General features: G+C 37.7%; 1 long non-coding RNA gene across 1 annotated transcript in view; it reads right to left on the reverse strand.

Annotated features, from left to right (window-relative positions):
• LOC116154359 (uncharacterized) overlaps window positions 1-19416 on the reverse strand; it is a 305717-nt gene that overhangs the window by 114606 nt on the left and 171695 nt on the right. The gene's annotated exons all lie outside the window — the stretch shown is intronic.

The following is a 19416-nucleotide window of genomic DNA, read 5'->3' on the forward strand; positions in this document are numbered from 1 at the left end:
TTGAAATAGCATCAGAAAAAGTTAAATACTTAGGGAAAAACTGGACAAAAGGCATATAAAACCTATATAATGAAAAGTACAAAACACTGTTGAAAGAAATAAGGAAGCCATGCGTAAATGAAAGATACACTGGGTTCATGCATCAGAACTCTCCATCCTGTTAAGATGCCATTTCCCACAAATTGACCTGTATTTATTAAGTGCAGTCCCATCAAAATCCCAGCAGTCTTTTTTGTAGAACTTGACATGCTGATTCTAAAAGTCATACAAAGTGCAAAGAATGTAGACTGGCTAAAGTAACTTTGAAAAAGAACAATGTTATGAGATTTACACTACCTGAATTTGAAACAATATAAAACTACATTAACCAAAAGTGTGGTATGGGCACAGAGAAATAGATAAATCAGACTAAGGGTCAGAAAATAGACCCACACATATGTGGTCAGTTGATTTCTTGACCAAAATACAGAACAATTCAGTGAAAAAGGGGTAGTCTTGAACAAATGGTCTTGGAACTACTGGTATCCATCTGTAAAATGATCAACTTCCTCCAAATGTAAACAAAAGTTAGTTCCAAATGGATCATAGGCCTAAATGCAAAGTCTAAAACTATAAAACATCTGTGAGAAAACACAGGAGAAACTGTTCATGATGCTGAACGAGGCAAAGATTTTTTAGATACATCAAAAGCGTGATCTATGAAAGAACAAATTGATCTAAGAGACTCCATCAAGAACCTCTTTATCAGAGAACCTCTGTTCTTTGAAAGACTCGATAAAATGAAGGACAAGCAACAGGCTGGGAGGAAATATCTGAAAATCAAACATCTGGTAAGGCACTTACAACAGAATATTTTAAAACAAATTACAAAAACTGCTCTTGGTAATGTAAAATGAGACAAATTTTTGGAAAATAGTTTGGCAGCTTCTTACAAAGTTAAACATGTACAAATCATATGACTCAGCCATTCTATACCTAGGCATTTTTACCTAAGAGAAATAAAAACATCAGTCCATACAAAGATTTGCACACTAATGTTCTTAGCAGCTACATTGGTGATAACTAAAACACGGAAACAACCTAAATGTCCATCAAAAGATGAATAGATAAAATGTGGTATATCCATACAATGGAATAGTAATCAGCAATAAAAGAGAATAAACTACTGACACACACAACAACATGGACGAGTCTTAAAATACACACACTGAATGAAATAATATGAAAGATTACATAGAATATAATTTCATTTATACAAAACTTTAGGAAATAAAACTAACATATAGTGAAAGAAATCAGATCAGTGGTTGCTTGTACATGGGGAGGGGGTGGGAGGAGACGGGAGAATGGATGGAGATATGAGAGAGAAGACTTTCAAAGGGTCATAAGGAAGCTTCTGGGAGTTGCTAAAGGGTAGGCTAATTATCTTGATTGTGGTCATTGTTTTACAAATGTATACTGTGCATTTTGCAAATGTATACTGTTTACTGGGTGTGTATATATATATACACATAGATACATATTTCAAAACATCAATTTATACATTTTAAATATTGTATGTCAATTATACCCTAATAGAGTTGTTTTTGAAAAGCCTATAGTAAACATTATACTTACAGAAGAAACTTTACATGCATCTCCTTTAAAGATCAAGAACAAAAAATAATGCCCCTTGATTCAACACAATGAAAAGTCCTGGAAAATTTTGTAAGAAATAAAAAGGAGTAAGAGATGCATGATTGGAAGAGAAAAGATAGATATTTCTTTATTTGCAAAATATGTCATCATTTACCAAGAGGAAAATATCCCTCAATAGAATCAGCAGAGAAGATGGTAAGAGATGCACAAGACTTCAGTGTTGAACACTTGAAAATTCTGATAAATAACACAGACGAGTATTTAAGTAAATGGAGTCTCTCTATGCTTTAGAAAGGGCATCTTAATAGTATACAGATGTTAATTTTCCCAGATTACTCTATAGATTCAAATTTGCAATCTGAATCAAAATCCCAGTTATATCTGTTATTTAATCAATAAATATATTATAAATGTTTCATGGAAAAATAAATTCAAACCTGAGCTTCTCTGGTTGAAGAGGGCAGGATGAATGCTTTAGGCTCTCTGTGGCTCTGACAGACTCTCTTTCAGAGTCTGTAAAGCATTTCAATCCAAGTATGTGAAACCATCAAGCTAGACACTGATTGAGAGGCTAGATGGGTGAGGAGGCAGAGATTTTTAACAAGCCTCCAGGTGGTGCTAGTGTTGCTGGTCTTCTAGCAAGTCACTAGGTGATCTCAGTGTCTTTTCTAATGTCTATGTGGATTTTATCTTCATTTTACTACCTAACACTCATTTTTATGAGCTCATTGACAACAAAAATCAATCTCAAAGGGCACTGCTAGCTCCCAATTTACTAGTGGAAGAGTCTACTAGTGAAGGAGCAGAACCATCTGAATCTGCCTTGAGGCACCAGAGTGTAGTGATGGAGAACATAACCTCTGAGTGTGACAGAACTAGACTCAGGTCTCAGCTGTCCCACTTCCTAGTTGGGTGACCTTGACAATTAACTTGTCTTGTGAGTGTCAATTTTTCATCAGTAAAATGGAGATAAAAGCAGCTGTCTTCAAGGTTGTTGGGAGGATTATAAATGGCATTATTTAAGAAACTTAGCACAGTGCCTTGAACGTAACAAGCATTCAATAAATGTTAGCTAGTAAAGGGGCATAGAGGATATTTTAAAGAACTGTTTGCAAAGCCTTAAGTCTGGTATCAAAGCACCTATGTATAAAGAACTCTAACCTGTGGTTGGTGGATGCAGAGTAAAGTTACAATGTACAGAGCAGTAGCACGTGAAAGATTAAGCAGTAGAAATAAACCACATTATTTTCACCAGGGCCCTACTGACTATTTATAGCCTATCAGGATGACAGTGTCATGATTTCATTATAGTTACCCAATGTATCACCAGAAAGTATTGTTCATGTAATGTGTCTTTGGAAGAACAAGTTATAAATAAAATACAAACAAGAACAGATCTTTTCCAACTAATTAAATCTGTCTAGAAACATTGATTCCATCTCTTTAGCTTCTCTGTCATTTTTTCCTGCTAAAAACTCAACTATTGTAGGAAAAAAAGTATATTTTACAATCATTGTTGAAACTAAGTATTAACATTCTCTCCATCATATCAAAAATATTCCCCCCAGTTCACCACACATAAATTACCAAAATAATTGTTTTTGAAAATTCTGCACTACAGAATTCTAGGTTTAAACAAAGGAAGTTATGCCACTTTACTGGGAAACATACCGAGAATGCTCTGGTTCTTTCTGATTTTCTTTGAAGCGGCACGTCCCATGACAATAAAACTCATTCTGTGGGGTAGCCTAGGAGTTGAGAAATTTGGGGCTGAGGTAAATGCTAAAATTTGGCAGAATATTGTGCAAAGATCCAGCCTCAGACAAAATGTGATTCCAGAAAGCTTCACCATGAATAGACAACTAATTTAGAAAATAATCAAAAAATGTAATTAGTAGAATGTGAAAGAATAAAGAAAAACGCTAAAGCTTCATCAAATGTCTATTGACTAAAGGCTGCATATATTTTCAAAAATAAAGATTAATCTACTAGAAATACACACACACACACACACGCACGCACGCACGCACGCACACACACACCCTTGCAGAAGGGCAACAATGCAAGGCAAAGAAGGAATTTGTCAAGCCTCAGTGAGTTTCCCAGACAATGTTAAAGAAAAGAAGATGGGAGATGAAGCTCACTTACATGTGCCAATAAAATGTATTTTGGTTTCTCACACTCAAGAAGTAACATATTGCCATTTTTATAACCTCTAGATTAAAAAGCAAGTGAATTGATTTCTGCCCCCATTTCACCTCTCATGGGTTTACCTTGGGCAAATCATCCAATTTCTCTGAACTTTGACTTTTTAATTTATTCAGCGAAGAGATTAATCATTTCAGTTACAGTTTTATTATAAATCAATTTATTATAATATAAATACATTTATTATTCATTTTATTAAAAATATGTTCATAATTCAAATATAGAAAATTGTATGTAAGCTTCTAATTTTTCTATATGTGTTCTGTGCTTATTATTGTAATCTTTTTAATATCCATCTTTTACTTGGTTCCAAACTTTCAGAAACTTAGAGGAACAAAATTTTAAATGTTTAAAATAAATTGTATTTGAGAAGGAGGAGCGAGTATATGTGTGAGAGAAAGGGAGAAAGACAGTTCACCCCTGAAAGAATACATATGTGTTTAAGATACAGTGAATATTCCTTTCTAAAACAAACCTAGAGCTTGGTTTTATTTGAACTGTGTATTTACATTGCTGTCTCCTGAAGGAGAAGAAATCTGACTTCAGAAGGATTCTGCACGGTGCCTGCTACGGTCTCAGAGGCACTTAGGGAGTTATGAGGCATCATGCCCATTAGAACTGTTTCTTCCTTAAAGAATTACTCTTCCTTCTCTTCCATGACAATTCTTCTTATTTATTTCCCCAAAGGCACAGTGTCTTATATGTGGTGATACTCAATAAACGCTTGTGGAATGGAACTGAATGTCAGCCAATGTGAAAACAGAGCAAAAGGAGCAGTTTCTCGTCCTGAAGGTCTTTCTCCAAGATTTGTAAGCGTCTTTCTCTTACTTTGATGTCTCAGTGTCCACCCTACCCATGAAGTCTGCCCTTTCTCTAGTTCTCAGCCTGGAAATCTCCTGCAGCTCAGCCACCTGCTTCTTGATAGAGTTAACCAGCCCACACCTCCCACGCCAGATGGCTCCCTTCCTCCGCCTTTGCTTGGCAAGAAATTACAAACATATTTTCACATGTCCAGACTGGGACATGCATGCATCCCAGGGTCGAAGCTCTGTATGAGCCTCAGCAGAAGCGGTCCGGACTGCCCAAAGAAACTTGGAAGATCTGTACCTCTACACCATTTTGCATTCTCTTTTTGTTTAAACAATGATATTCTTTTGCATACAAATACTTGTTTTAGAAGTTTGTTTCCATCTTCAGAATTCCTCACAAATTTCCCAAGTTCCACTCAAATCCCCATGAGAGAACTGAAAAGATTTCTTTAATCTCAGTTTCATATTTGACCTCACAATTTTCAGTAACCTGATTATCAGTCCCAATCCCCTCTCCCAGATTAGCGAGATTAAGACTGGAGTGCTTCTTTAGAGCAGCTAGAATTACAGGTTTGGGAGAGAACTACAGGTGTGGAGAAGACAGATTTCAGAAGCTTCTTGGAAACCGAACAGGCAGATCACTTGTAAAGGCTAAAAGAACCAACCTTCCCATCCACATTTCAGAGATGCCTATCACTTCTCTCCTTCTTTTGATTTCAGTTATTCAAAAGTAACCCAGTTATCAAAATGGGACTTTAGACACTGAAGAGTTGAAATTGAAAGAACTTTATTTCCTCTTGGTCCATCTGCTTCGGAACTGAAGGAAGGAACCCTGCTTATACTTCAGTTCCTCCTATTATATTTTACAAACTAATGTACAAAAGTGAGCTGAAAGTAGAACACAGCAGCCTTGGAAAAGATAGAAATAAGAATTTAATTCTGTCTCTTTTTAACAGCCATCTTCCTTCACTGAAAAACCAGTGAAATGTATGAGCCAGTCAGCTCAGTTGGTTAGATCCGTGGTCTCAAAATATAGGTGAGGACTGGTGAATGCTACAGGTATACCAGGTAAACTCTAGTGTGGTCTTACATCATGATTATTTAGGATATTCCAGAGCCTAAGCTAACAACTGCAGAGTAAACTAGTAATTTGTCTATATATTTTAGTAGAAAACTTTTACTGACAACATTTCAAAACTGTCAACTTGTCCCTTCTGTCCAGTGAAGTTCCTTGGATCATTCACTTGGTTGGGTGATTAGTTACAGTAGAAGTCAAAACTTGGTTTGGATGGTCCTTGGCTGTTTCTAGACATTGTCAGGGCCACTGTATTCCAACTACAATGTATTTACTTGCATATCTTCCAACCTCACAAAATTATCTTCCACCCACCTGGAGGAGGAAATGAGAAAATTGAGAAAGGTGATGTCCTTGATTAATTTCCACTTTTACAAATATTTTTCTTTCCTTGAAAGAATAATCAAGGCAAAAGCTTAATGATAATCAGTTTCACAGCTGGCAGGAGGGAGAAGGTCTTGCACATCTACCATTTTCTTAAACATTTTCCTTCAATTCAAGGGGACACTTGCATTAAGGAGTGTCTACCGTGAGCCACACAGAAGGTTAAAACAAAGATACTGTGTAAAGTCCTGTTATCTGTAGGTGCTTATCCGCTGCCCTCCCACTGCTGTTGTCTGTGTCCATTATTCCTCACTTGAACCCACCTAGCTAGTATAATGCTCAGTCTTCCTGTGGACCAAAGGTTCTGAAGCCAAAAGCTATAAACTTGGAAAAAAGGAAAGCAATGAACATAAATATCACTTCTCAATCACTTTGCTTGCTTACAAAAGCACTGGTGCATTCTTTTTTTATTACTTTCCTAAAGACACTTTCCCTAAATTGCTCTCAAGAAATAGCTGAGGAAAGAAGTCGGGGAAGGAGGGAAGAAGAAAGAGATAAATAAGAGACCACAGTTAAGGGCTGGCAGTCTGAATAGGCAATATGTGTGGCTGTCTACCTTGTGCCCTCTCAGAAAGCCTTCCCCGCCCCGCAAGTTTCCTTACCCCACCAGCTTTCTAAGGTTTAAAATGCCATCGTTAGACTTACATGACTGAATTAAAATGCTAGCTCCTATTAAAATACAACAGCAAACCCTAAGAAACCTTAAATAAATGATTTATGAGATCCATTTAGAAGAGTAGATTTTGATAGCAGTAATGGAGGACAAACATGAGAAACCTGAGGATGAATTTAGATAACAAATGAAAGAAGGATGAATTTAGATAACAGAAAAATTATTGCCTGACATGCTACAGATAAACTGCTACTGCCTGACTTTGAGGTCAGCATTAGGTTTTTAGTAACAAGAAGCAGAACTACAGGTTATTGTAATACAGTCACATGATCTTCCTCCGCACTCGCAGAGTAGTGGTGAACTGCGGACTCTGGCACCAGTGGCTGCTTTGAAGCCTGGCTCCGCCACGTACAATCCAGGTAATCTTGGGCCTGTCACATGCCCCCTTCCTGTTTCAACTTCCTCATCCGGCTAAAAATAACAGTGCCTGTGCAGTTGAAGATAGAGACATGTTGCATGTAAAATGCGTCATTCAGTGCCTGCTACATTAAAAAACCCTAAAAAGTGTTTCTCATCATCATCATTATTATCATACAGGAATACCATGAAGAAACATGGAAACTATAAGACAATTACATAGTAAAATGATTACTTAAAAAAATTCCCGTTTCATACTAATGTTTCCTATACTTAAGCTCAGTGTCAAATTGTGGTTTGCTCACCTTGAATGATAACAGTCACCATGTATTGAGCAACTCCTAAGTGCAAAGCAACTGTTATTTACTATACGCATTTACATTTAATCTAAGACATGGGACCTCCAACAAGGTTTCAGTTATGTACAATGAATAGATTCTGGACAACATAGGGCCTATAGTTCATAATACTGTATCATATACTTAAAATTTTGTGAAGAAGGTAGATATTTTACTAAGTCATCTTACCACAAAAGAAAAAATATTTTTTAAAATTAATAAATAAGTAACAGGGGCAAGTAGTAACTTTGGGAAGTTATGGGTTTTATGGGTGAATATTTACCTCCAAACTCATCAAATATTAAACATTAAGCACATACAACTTTTTGTATGTCAATCATACCTCAACAAAGTGGTTTTAAGAAAAAAAAAAAGACACAGTACCCTGGAGAAATGCCAAGTTTTCTAAATAAGCAGATTAAATTTTAAAAAAAATTTTCACACAGCAATTTACCTTCTAGAAATTTTCCTAGGGGGAAAAATCAGAACTATGAATGCAGATTTATGTACAGTGTTTATAGGAGCATTACTACGTAATTGTCAAAACGGTGGGAATAAAACCTAGATGCCTGAAAATGTAGAATTCAGAAAATACAAAATGTTCACCTTTCTGATGATATGCGATTAAGGTATTTCAATGAGAAATATTTAATGCCATGGGAAATTATTCAAAATATGCAAGCTAAAAAAAAGCACATTACAAAACATTATTTATAGTATTATTTTGCTTGTATAAATATCGATACAAAGTATATAGCACAGAGCCCAAATCAAAAGTTGGTTGTTAAATACATGTAAATAAAAAAATGTAAATCCAAAGAACAAAGAGAGTAAGGCTGTTTAATTTCAGCAATGGTTATGTAGGGGTAGAGGGATTAAAAGTGATCTTTGATTTCTTCTTTGTAATTCCTGAGTTCTCCAAATTTTACTAATGAATATATATTACTTTTGTAATTTCAAAAAAAAAAAACATTCTGACTATCTAGGAAAGTAAACAATTCTAAGAAGCTCAGCAGAGGGGAAGCATTTATAGGAGACAAGAATGAAAATACTGCAAAGCAGGTAAGTGAGGGCTTTAAAGAACAAGTGCAGAACACAGAACCCGGACAAACTCCCTCGGCAGGAGGGGGGGCGGCATAATTGGCACACGCATCGGGCAGGAGCCAGAAAGAAGGCGTTAAAGGTTCCAGCCCACCTTGACATTCATTGATGTCAAAAAAATCAGTGGCCACCATAACTGCTTAAAGCATGTAGACATGTTCCAGCACGTTGTGCAATGCCCCCTCCAGGAGATCCCAAGTGACCAACTCTTCAGGGTTTGTACCAAAAGGAACTGCACCTTCTTTGAAGAAGCAGTTTAGATGCAACCTTTTTAGCTCCGGTGCCTGCATGTGGAAAACGAATGTTATGGTAGTGACCACTTCACGGGGTTTAATGAGGACTAAATGAGATACTATGTGTGTAACAGAAATCACTCATTAATATTTACTATTTTACCGTTGCTATAGCTTTCCCCCATTGTTGAAATGGCTTCATAAACCAACAACAAAAACAACAATTCCCTTTCTCTCACCCTACATGAAGTTTATTCATCAGTCTTAGATAATGTACTTCTCTCTTCTCCCCTCCCCTGAAACCAACCTAGTTCAGAAGACTAGCACCTCGTACCCGGACTAGTGTCACAGCCCCTTAATCGCTTTCTCCAGATCCATTTTGCCCATTACAAGACCATTCTCCATGTCTCTGTCAGAGTATTCAGCTTAAATGATAACCAAACGTCTCTCTGCTGTTTTAAATCCTTTGTTAGACTGAAGTGCAAAGGCGTAATGTGACCTGTGAGACCCGGGATGCACTGGCCCGTTTGTGGCCTCCCGCTGGTCTCACCCTGTTCTTCGTCTTGTCCATGGCTTCAACTTCATGGGTCTCTGCCCAGTTGCCTGAACATAACACCAGTATCTCTCTCACCTTGAGCTTTTTTTAAAAAAAAATATTTTATTTTATTTAAAATAAAAATTGGGGGGGCAGATAATTAGGTTTATTTATTTTTTTTATTTTTAGAGGAGGTACTGGGGATTGAACACAGGACCCCGTGAATGTTAAGCATGTGTTCTACCACTGGGCTATGCCCTCCGCCCCTCACCTTGAGCTTTTGAATAGGCCAGTCATTCTGCCTGGAGGACTACAACATCTCCCTCCCCCTCTTTCATATGTAATTCTTACCCATCCTGATTTCATATCTAATGCTACCTCCTCAGGGAATCCTTCCTGGCTTCGCAAGCTGGGTCAGATCTTCTACTCCACACTCTTCTGCACCAGCCTTATTCCCTTCATAGTCCATTCTGTGTTTGCAATTATGTAATTATGAGGTTGTTTGAATAGTTTCTTGCCCACTGCTGTATCATAAACCTTATGAAGGGAAAGACCACTTCTATTTTGCCCCCAGTAATATTTCAGGACCTAGCAGAGTCCACGGTACCCAGTACCCAGTGACTGAATGAAGGCACAGCATACTGTACTCGTGCACTTCTTTCCACTCCTGCTGCCTCTCCAAAGTCGGGGCTGTATCATCACTTTTCTGGGCCACTACAGTCCCCCTTAACTGGAATCCCCACCTCCCAGCCTCTTCTCCCTATAGCACACATCACAGTTCACTGCCAGCTTAGTCTTCCAGAAGCTCAGCTCTGATCACTTCACTCCTAGCTCAAGAGCCTTGAGTGGTTTTCCACTGCCCACAGGAAAAAAGTCCAAATTCCTTTTGGCCTCCAGCCAACCTTTCCAATCTTACTTTGCCACCACTCTTCACATGCCCGGTGTTCTGGTTAAACTGCACTGTGTGTGATTCAAGGCATTCTGTAATTTTTTTGCCACACACTGTATCCTTTTTTCACACTATTTCTTCTCCCTAGGATATTTTAATAATGCCTCTACGATCTCCACATATTCAGGTCTTTATGATTTTCTAAATTTAGACAAAATCTAATTCCTCCAAGAAGTTCTCTTTGATTACTCCTAGCCAAATAATTTCCCCTCCTTCTGAATCCCTGTCCTTTCTTTCCTGTGACTCTCAAATAAAGATTGTCATTTTCTACCATTTATCAGAGCTATTTATCATGTGCAAGCTCCACTAGACTGCAAACTCTTTGGAGACAGGACTGGAACACCCAATCAGTGCCTTGCGTATTGCAGTGTTAGAGCAGGCAGACAGCTAGATATGAGCAGAGAAAGGGGGAAGTAGGACAAAGGGCACGAACTGGGCAGAAAGGAGGGGCACGGGCCAAATGCAGGAAAGCATACACCATGTAAGTACCAGGGGTCCCTGGACAGAAAAAGAAAAGCAGAAACCTCTGGGCTGGTAAGTGGTCATACCTTTTGAGGTGACCAGCGGCCTCCAGAGAAAGGTGGGAAAAGGCAGGAATCTTCAGCATCAAGTGTAATCCTTTGTTCATTATGCTCTCATTTCAGTAAAATTAGCCTTGCAGATTAGAAGTATCCATCATGCACCGACGCTATGACACTTCCAATCCAGACTAAATAAGGACAAAAATCCCTCCTCTACTCTGGAAGGTGGAGTTGGGATGAAAATCAGGGAATATGATCCCAAACCCTTCCGTCCCTAATGAATATTACAACCTTTCATTTTTACACTCTATGTAATCATCTTGCCAAAGAAACTCAGGGCAGCTGCTCACCTGAGCCTGCCCGCTCTCCCCTTGAGAGTGTACTATCCATCCCTTAATAAATCCTCACTTTACTTTCTTAACCTCTGCATCTTGTCTCTGAATTCTTTCTGGGACGGGACAAGAACCCAGACACCGGCTACATCTACCGGCAACAGGAGGAGTTACACAAATACTTATTGAATTTTTGATTTGTGCAAGTATGTAAATTGTTCTGTAAGATGCTCATTAAAGATTACTTCATAATCAGAAAGAGAGAAAATCCATCTACACCACCACTCCTTTGAGGGAAGAAGTTGGTTTTCATTGACCCAGTAGGTAATTTTCTTGGTGCACTTGCTTAATTTCTTCTAATCACTAAAGTGGCAAAAAATGATACAGGAGAAAATTATCCTTTCAGCCATTTCCTTCTCTTTTGATGGTAACTTCAGGAAACGTCTGCTAAAGATCCTTTTGATAGAATATAATTATAGTCTGTAATTTTTATCTGTTTCTTGTTAATTCCATTCAGGGGCTCATGCTGGCAGTTGAAACTCTTGGTTTTTCTTTCTGCCTGAACTACTGCTTCCCATCGAGCTCGGACAGCTCACGCTGTGCACCCAGGCCATCTTTCTCAATGGGTTCCTGCTTCCTCTTTTGAAGGAGGCAAACCAGGGAGAGTAAGTGCCATTTCCTGACAAATCTAAAGCATTTAAAGGCAGAAAGAAGGAACTGATCTATCAGCTTAGGAATGTGGACTGCTGTCATAACTATATCCTCAAAAATTCAGAATCAAGTGAATCCTAGGAAAATGAACTCAGATTAAGAGCTCTCATAATTATGACTGTAAACTAGTTTTGTACATTTAGCGTGGTTATACAAAAATAAGGCATTGCTAATACTAACCAGATGTGATCCAAAAGACTGATACAGATATTAACACTTAATTGTGCCTGAAGGATGCATTATACATTGTTTGAGAATCCAAAATTTTTAGACAGGAAGTGACTCATTCCTACCTCTCAGAGTAAGTGGCCTACGGTAACGCACACTGCAGTGGAAGTCAGGACACCTGTGTTCTGGTTCCATCTGCCACTTACTGAGCATGAGTCCCTGGGAAAAGCTCAACTTCTCTGAGCTGTAGAGTTATTTTCCCTGAAGTAAAAAGGATGTCTATCCTACCTGACTCTCTGGATACTTTTTGAGAATCAAATGAAAACAAGTGAAATAATATATATAAAAGTTGTAAACTGAAAGTGCACGATTTTAGTTTAGACACATTTTCAGCCTAACCTAGTTAATACATGACATGAAATTCAAGTGTTTCCAAAAATATTTGCCATAAACGCAATTTTAACTTTGCTGACCTTATGAAAGGTGATAATAAAACATTTCCATACATAATTGAGTGTGGTCTATCCTTCCTTCTTCTGTTCTTTTTCAGGTAAGGCCACTACCTTGAGCCTTTTCTCACAAGGCTAAATCCCCTAGAGATGAAATTCGTCCTCTTTTTCTCTTCACCTTTTCCAAACTTCCAAAATCTATTTAACATGCTGATCTTGGGTTAACAGACTGAGTTGATGGTTATCAGTTTATTGTTGCCCTTATTAGCCCACAAATCTTTCTTCAGGCTTTATCGCAACACCTATTCACTTATACCAGTATCATTCATTCAGTAGCATTTATTGAGCAAGTATTATATGGAAGGCAGTAGAGGACGTATTCAATGTGAGAAAGCAATGTGTGTTTGATTCTTGGCTCTCCAGGAGTTGACACTTCTGATAGAGGAGATAAAACATGCCCACAGGTAATACTGTCAGGGAACAGAGGGATTTTTTATTTGTGGAAGCTTTATCCTACGAAAGTAACTTAGACATCCATGCTGTCCCAGGAATCCTACTTGAAAGAATATTTTTTACTTCTCTCAGGACCAGTTGCATACTTAAATGCTAAAGTCCTAGGCTGGCAGCATTTGGTAACATTCTTCACATGTTTAAAGAGCATTCTTCTTTACCAAGAGCAGAGTACCTCCTGAATCTAACCAAGGCTTAGACTGGGGAGCTCATTCATTTTTAGGCATGAGACAATGATGTTCTTAATATCCAACATCACTGACCCAAATGAAAATATAACCCAACACGACATTTTTAAGTGAAATAGGATATGAGAAATCTTCTGATTCAAGCTCTTATTTTACAGATTTGGAAAATTGAAGCCCTGAGAAATTCAGAAACTAGCCTGAGGTTCCATAAATAACGAGTAACTAATCTCTGACTGTCTTTCCTTCCAGAGCAGTGTCTGTTCTACTACACTTTTTAAAAGAAAGAATGTTTTGCACAGCAAGAAACCATAAACAAAATGAAAATGCCACCTATTGAATGGAAGAAAATAATTGCAAATCCTGTCTCTAATAAGGGGTTAATATCCAAAGTATATAAGAGTATACCACTCATTAGCAAAAAGATAAACAACCCAATAAAAAATGGGCAGAGGATCTGAATAAACATTTTTCCAGAGAAGATGTACAGAAGGCCAACAGGTACACGAAAAGATGCTTGTTGTCGCTGACCAGGGAAATGCAAATTAAAACCACAATGATGTATCATCTCACATCTGCTAGAATGTCTATTATCAAAAAGACAAGAAATAACAAGTGTTGGCGAGGATGTGGAGAAAAGGAAACCCTTGTGCACTGTTGGTGGGAATGTAAATTGATAGAATCACCGTAGAAAACAGTATGGAGATTCCTCACAAAAATTAAAAATAGAACTACCATATGATCCAGAGTTTCCATTTCTGAGTATTTATCTAAAGAAAATGAGGACATTAACTAAAAAAGACACATGTGCCCCATGTTCAGTGCAGCATTATGTAAAACAACCAAGATATGGAAACAACCTAAATGTCCAATAATAGATGAATGGATAAAAAAGATGTGATATATATATATATATATATGCTTCTATATGTAGAGTGATAGATCTATATATGTAGATAGATCTCTCTCTCTCTCTCTCTCTCTCTATATATATATATATATATGTGTGTGTGTGTGTGTTAGAATGTTATTCAGTCATAAAAAAGAAGGAAATCTTACTATTTGCAACCACATGGATGAAACCTGAGTGCTTTATGCTAAGAGAAATAAGCCAGACAGAGAAAGACAAATACCATATGATCCCACTTACATGTGGAATCTAAACAAGCAAACAAACAAAATGAAGCTCACAAATACAGAAAACAGATTGGTGGTTGCCAGAGGCGGGGGCGTGAGGACTGGGTGAAATGAGTGAAGAGAGTCAAAGGTACAAACTTGCAATTATTAAATAAGTCATGGGGATGCAATGTACAGCATGATGACTACAGTTAATTATATTGTATTGCATATTTTGAAAGTTGTTAAAAGAGTAAATCTTAAAAGTTCTCATCACAAGAAAAAAATTATAACTATACACAGTGACAGATGATGACTAGACTTATTGTGGTGATCATTTTACAATACCTTCAAATATCAAATCATTACACTGTACACCTGAAGCTAATATAATGCTATGTGTCAATTATGCCTCCATGTAAAAAAAATTAACTTAAAAATTTTTAAAAGACTTTACCTTTTGGAGATGAAGATGTAAGAGGAGGAAAAAAATCTCATTGAAAGATGGAAAGGAGCTCTGGGCTCCACGACTCTATCTATCTAAAGCTTCTCTTCCCTCAGCACTGCCTTTGCCAGTCATTACGAAGGGAAGTGTGGTCCCAGAACAGGCACGGAATTCCCATTCCTAAGGCCAGTACTCTGGTTCCACCTCCATTTAATTAGCTCTGACCAGAAATGTGTTGCCCTTTTCTTCTGTAAAATTAGAAATCAGATTAGAGGAACTTTTAAGACCCCTCTAAGAGTTCCAAACCTCTGGGATATTTTTTCTTCCCTTACCATCTCAACCCCGTCCACAAATGTAAGCCTTAGTAATAATACATGTGCTTTCAGTCTGTCACTAGCTCGAGAATGGGATGCCAACAGTCTAGGCAGATGATGCTCGCACAGTGTATTCATTCGCATCCCCCCCTTGACCCTGAGGTAGAAGAGGCAACCTTGCTGCTGAAGAAACCACACAGAAGAAGCATGTAGAGGGTACATCTATGCCCTTCCAAACTCAAATTAAATGTGACTATCTCCAAATTATTACCAAAAATAGAAAAGTAAGAACCTTTTAGGTAAAATTTCAAATATCTCTAAGTTTTTGTTCCCTGTTTCTTTTACATTTCAACTCTCTTTTCTGTCAAAACCTACACTGTACTGCATCTTTTCCACAAAACTCATAAGAGCTAGTAGCATGAACTGAATCCCAGCACCTAGCGCAATGATGACAGAGAAGGCACTTAACTGTTTTTTTTAATATATCAAATAACAGGTTCAAACAAACAGAGAATTGTCCTTATTTCCAGATGGTGCATGATAATTGAGAAAAATCATCCACTTTTTAATTCGATTTATGTGTATAATTACAATAAGCTTAATATATTAAGAAAATATTGATTCACCCAGGAATAACAGTGATCTCTTTACGCTCATCTTACAGTTATTTGTCCATTTTTTTAGGATCTGATTCTCCTTTTGTAGGATCCCAAATAACATCCAGTTCACCATGCCATGTTGGGCACTACATTAAATAATGATAGATTCTCATTGAAGATAAAATATTCCAATTCAAACCCTTTGAAAAATATTTTTGCTGAATAAAAAGCCAGTTGGTTACAAAAATTATCTATGCAGATAATTTAGAAGACTGTGAGGTCAGGAGAAAATAAATTTCATTTTATATATTCTAAAACCTTTCACATTAATATCTTTGATCAAATTAATGCATTCCTTTGTCATGAAATGAATTTAGGGTCTACCACTTCAAAAAAGACATAATTTTCTTCTTTCCTCGTTATTTGAATACTGCATTATATTTATCATGATCATTCAGACTTTCCTTGCATTTTCATTTTTCAGTCACATACGAATACTATTTGCTTGAAAAATTCACTCTTGATTCCTAACACTTCCCTCAAAATCCATCATAGACGAAAAGTTCTAAAGTAATACTGAGTTTTTCATTTTTAGCAATATGTAAGAATGACTTAATTCTTCCCAGAAGAAGCTTTTTTGAAGTTAGTAGGAGATCTGCCACAGAAGAAACAGAAGGGAATTAAAGCCTAACTGTGAAAGCGTCTGTAAATGAACGCAGAAGTAAGATGAGAGATCTAGAAGGCCTCAGACCCATCAGCTCCACAGCAACATCAATTCTGACCCATGGATTGGTATATCCAAAGGTGAGTGAGGAGAATACGCTATTTCTGTAACGGAAGAGCACAGCGCTCTGAACATAGTTGGACTAATCGGTGAATTCTAGAGCACTGGACTTGTTATTTGGACACTGGGTCATTCTATGTACCCCCACCCTAATTCCACATTCATCTCAATTTTAAATAAATCAATTAACATTTCTGGGTGTCATTTTTCTGATTGTGCTGTGAGGATAATAAAATGTGTCACTTTTCAACTTTACAAGAGAGAGTAGATGTTAATTATCTACAATATGTCCGAAGTAGTCTAAGGACATCACTGTGTAGAACTACATAGAACTGAAGGGATTTCTAAAGAGAAACAGAGTAAGGAAGAAAAGAACCAGAAAATTTATGTACTGGCTGAATTGCAAGTTTTAAAAGATGATTAACTATTTATCCAGTAATCTCTCTCATTTCAATGCATCTCATACCCCAGAAAAATCACAAAATCATCCCTAAATGTTACATGGTAGACAGACGGTGTTCTCTTGACAGTATAGCAAAAGTTCATGAATGGAAGGCTAAGTGTTACTTGTGTTGGTGGGGATGCTAAAAAAAAATATGGACACTTCCTATTTAAGGCAAACATTTCAAGAACAGACAGATTGCTCAGTTCTGATTTTTTCAGCAAAGAGGATGAACAGTGGGTGCTTTCATTTTTCCTGTGGTGAAGGGTATTGGTCAGAGGGCTCCCATCCTTATTCCTTATTTGCACAAAATTCTGCCTTATCTTCTGGCCTGAACTCTAAGCTGTCACTGATTTCACAACAACTTATTATGATCACATTGTGAGTAACTGGCAATATCTTGATGTATATCCTGTAAGCTGAACAATGAACACGGCATATCACAAAGCATCTAGAATCATGTCATCTATTTCTCTGGGGCAAAATCAGTAACAATAACATGATTAAGATATTTTACTCTAAGGACCTTACAAAGAAGACATTCAATCTAACTCCAATATTTGCATTATGCAAAATATTCATGATTCATCTAATATTTATATGGTAGCTTTCTCTAAGGAAAGTGTTTATATGACATGATTATTTTCAGAGCAGTTAAAAGCAAGTTTTATTAACAGAGAAGTTACATTGTATTTAACAGTGGGGCTAGCACTGGAACCCAGGTTGTCTGACTTAGGCAGTATTCTATGCCACACTTCCTTCATTTTTCTTCAACCAGCTGATAACTCCTATGTCAAACACAGTGCTTGATACCACGGAAAAAGTACATAGCTTTGGAGTCCGAGGAATCTGGTTTTGAAAATCAGCTGAGTCATCACTAAATGCATGATCCTGGGCAAGATTCATGAGCTGTCTGAAACTTTCCTTCATGTAAGATGAGGATATCTACCAGACTAGCTTGCTTTGAAATGAGATGCTGTATGTAGGTCAAGTATCTACGATATTATAGACACTTAATGCAAAGGAGGAAGAAGAGAAGAAAGAGAAGGGGAAGGACTAGCAGAAGGTAACAGAATGAAATGGAAAAGTGAGGATGTGATCATTTGGTTTTGGCTTCAACCTCTTTACTGTAACCACAGTCATTGTTACTCTCTTTTGTATCTCCCTAAATCCAAAACAAAACTATAACGGAAGTCCTGTCAGCATGGATGAAGCCAAATGTTTACTCTAAATTGGCAAAGAGCCAGTGACAGTGTTTCTGTATAATCCTTCTTTAAAATGTTTTCTGCCTGGGGCTTCTTTTCTGCCTCTTTCTCTTCCCTGACCCCGGTTCTTCCTTGATCTCCATCATTCTTTGCTCCTGGTTTTGTTTCCTCTTGTTTCTCCTCATCCTCTTGATTGTCTCCTCTTCATTCTCTTGTCTTCTAAACATAGCTTTTCCTTAAAGTTCTATCTAGTAAATTTATTCCTTCTTCCTGTATATTTTCCTTCTCTATGATCTCATCCACTCTCATAACTCCAGCAATTTAAACCTCCTCATCCTTAGCCCAACATCCCCGCTGTGCTCCAAAAATTCACGTTTTCAACTCTCTGCCTGGCACTCAGCTAAAGTGGTCTATAACTGCACAGGCTGGCTTTCATTTGCCCCCAGTGACTCTCCATCCTGCTGTGTGCCCTGAGAGGCTGACCTAAATGGATAACATTCACAGCTCTCTTGACCTCTGGCTTCCAGTTGGGCTTGGCCAATGGGGGAGATCTCACAAGAAAGCAGAAGGAGGGAGGAGAGTAAGGTCAGGATATGTTCCCTGAAGTAGCTCTGGACTGCCTGCCTCTTTCTACCAAAGTCTTTCTGCACCACACACTTCTCTCCTGGGTTCTGATAATGCTTCTGTCCCACTCCACTTTAGACCTAGCAGTGGTGATGGCCCCTGCTCTAACAAGTCCCAAAGAACTGCATTATCTATTCCCTACAGTTCCCCCACCCAATTATTCACATCTTTGAAAATAGGGCTTTGTCTCCTCCAATTAACCAAATTGAATGCACCATTTGTTTTCTGTCTGGACCCTACGTAGCATTCCTACACTTCTACTAACTCTCCAATTCCATCTCAATAATCCAGGCACTAGCATATTGCAACAATGTACAATTCACATTTACCCCTCTTATTTCTCTCTACCCTTATTTCTGCCAGAGCACATTTCTTAACCATAGCACCACACCTACGCTTCTTTTCCTCAAACTCTTTCAGTGAACCCACATTTCCCATTAAATAAAGTCTGGGCATTTCATTTAATATAAATAGGCCTTTCTGCAGGAAGGCCACCCTGTCTTTCTAACTTCATTTCCCACCACTTCTCCAAGTGGACCTTAGATCCAGATGCATTCAACTATTCCAAAATACTGAATATTCAAATATTCACTATTTCAAAATATGGATCACTCTTCCACAGTCACAGCTCTGCTCATGCTTTTCTTTCTGCAAACCCTTTGCTCCCCAACAAACAAAATCCTATCCTTTCATGCCCATCTTAAATGTCAT

This window comes from Camelus dromedarius, chromosome 6 (genome assembly GCF_036321535.1).
Source record: "Camelus dromedarius isolate mCamDro1 chromosome 6, mCamDro1.pat, whole genome shotgun sequence".
Classification (NCBI taxonomy): domain Eukaryota; kingdom Metazoa; phylum Chordata; class Mammalia; order Artiodactyla; family Camelidae; genus Camelus; species Camelus dromedarius.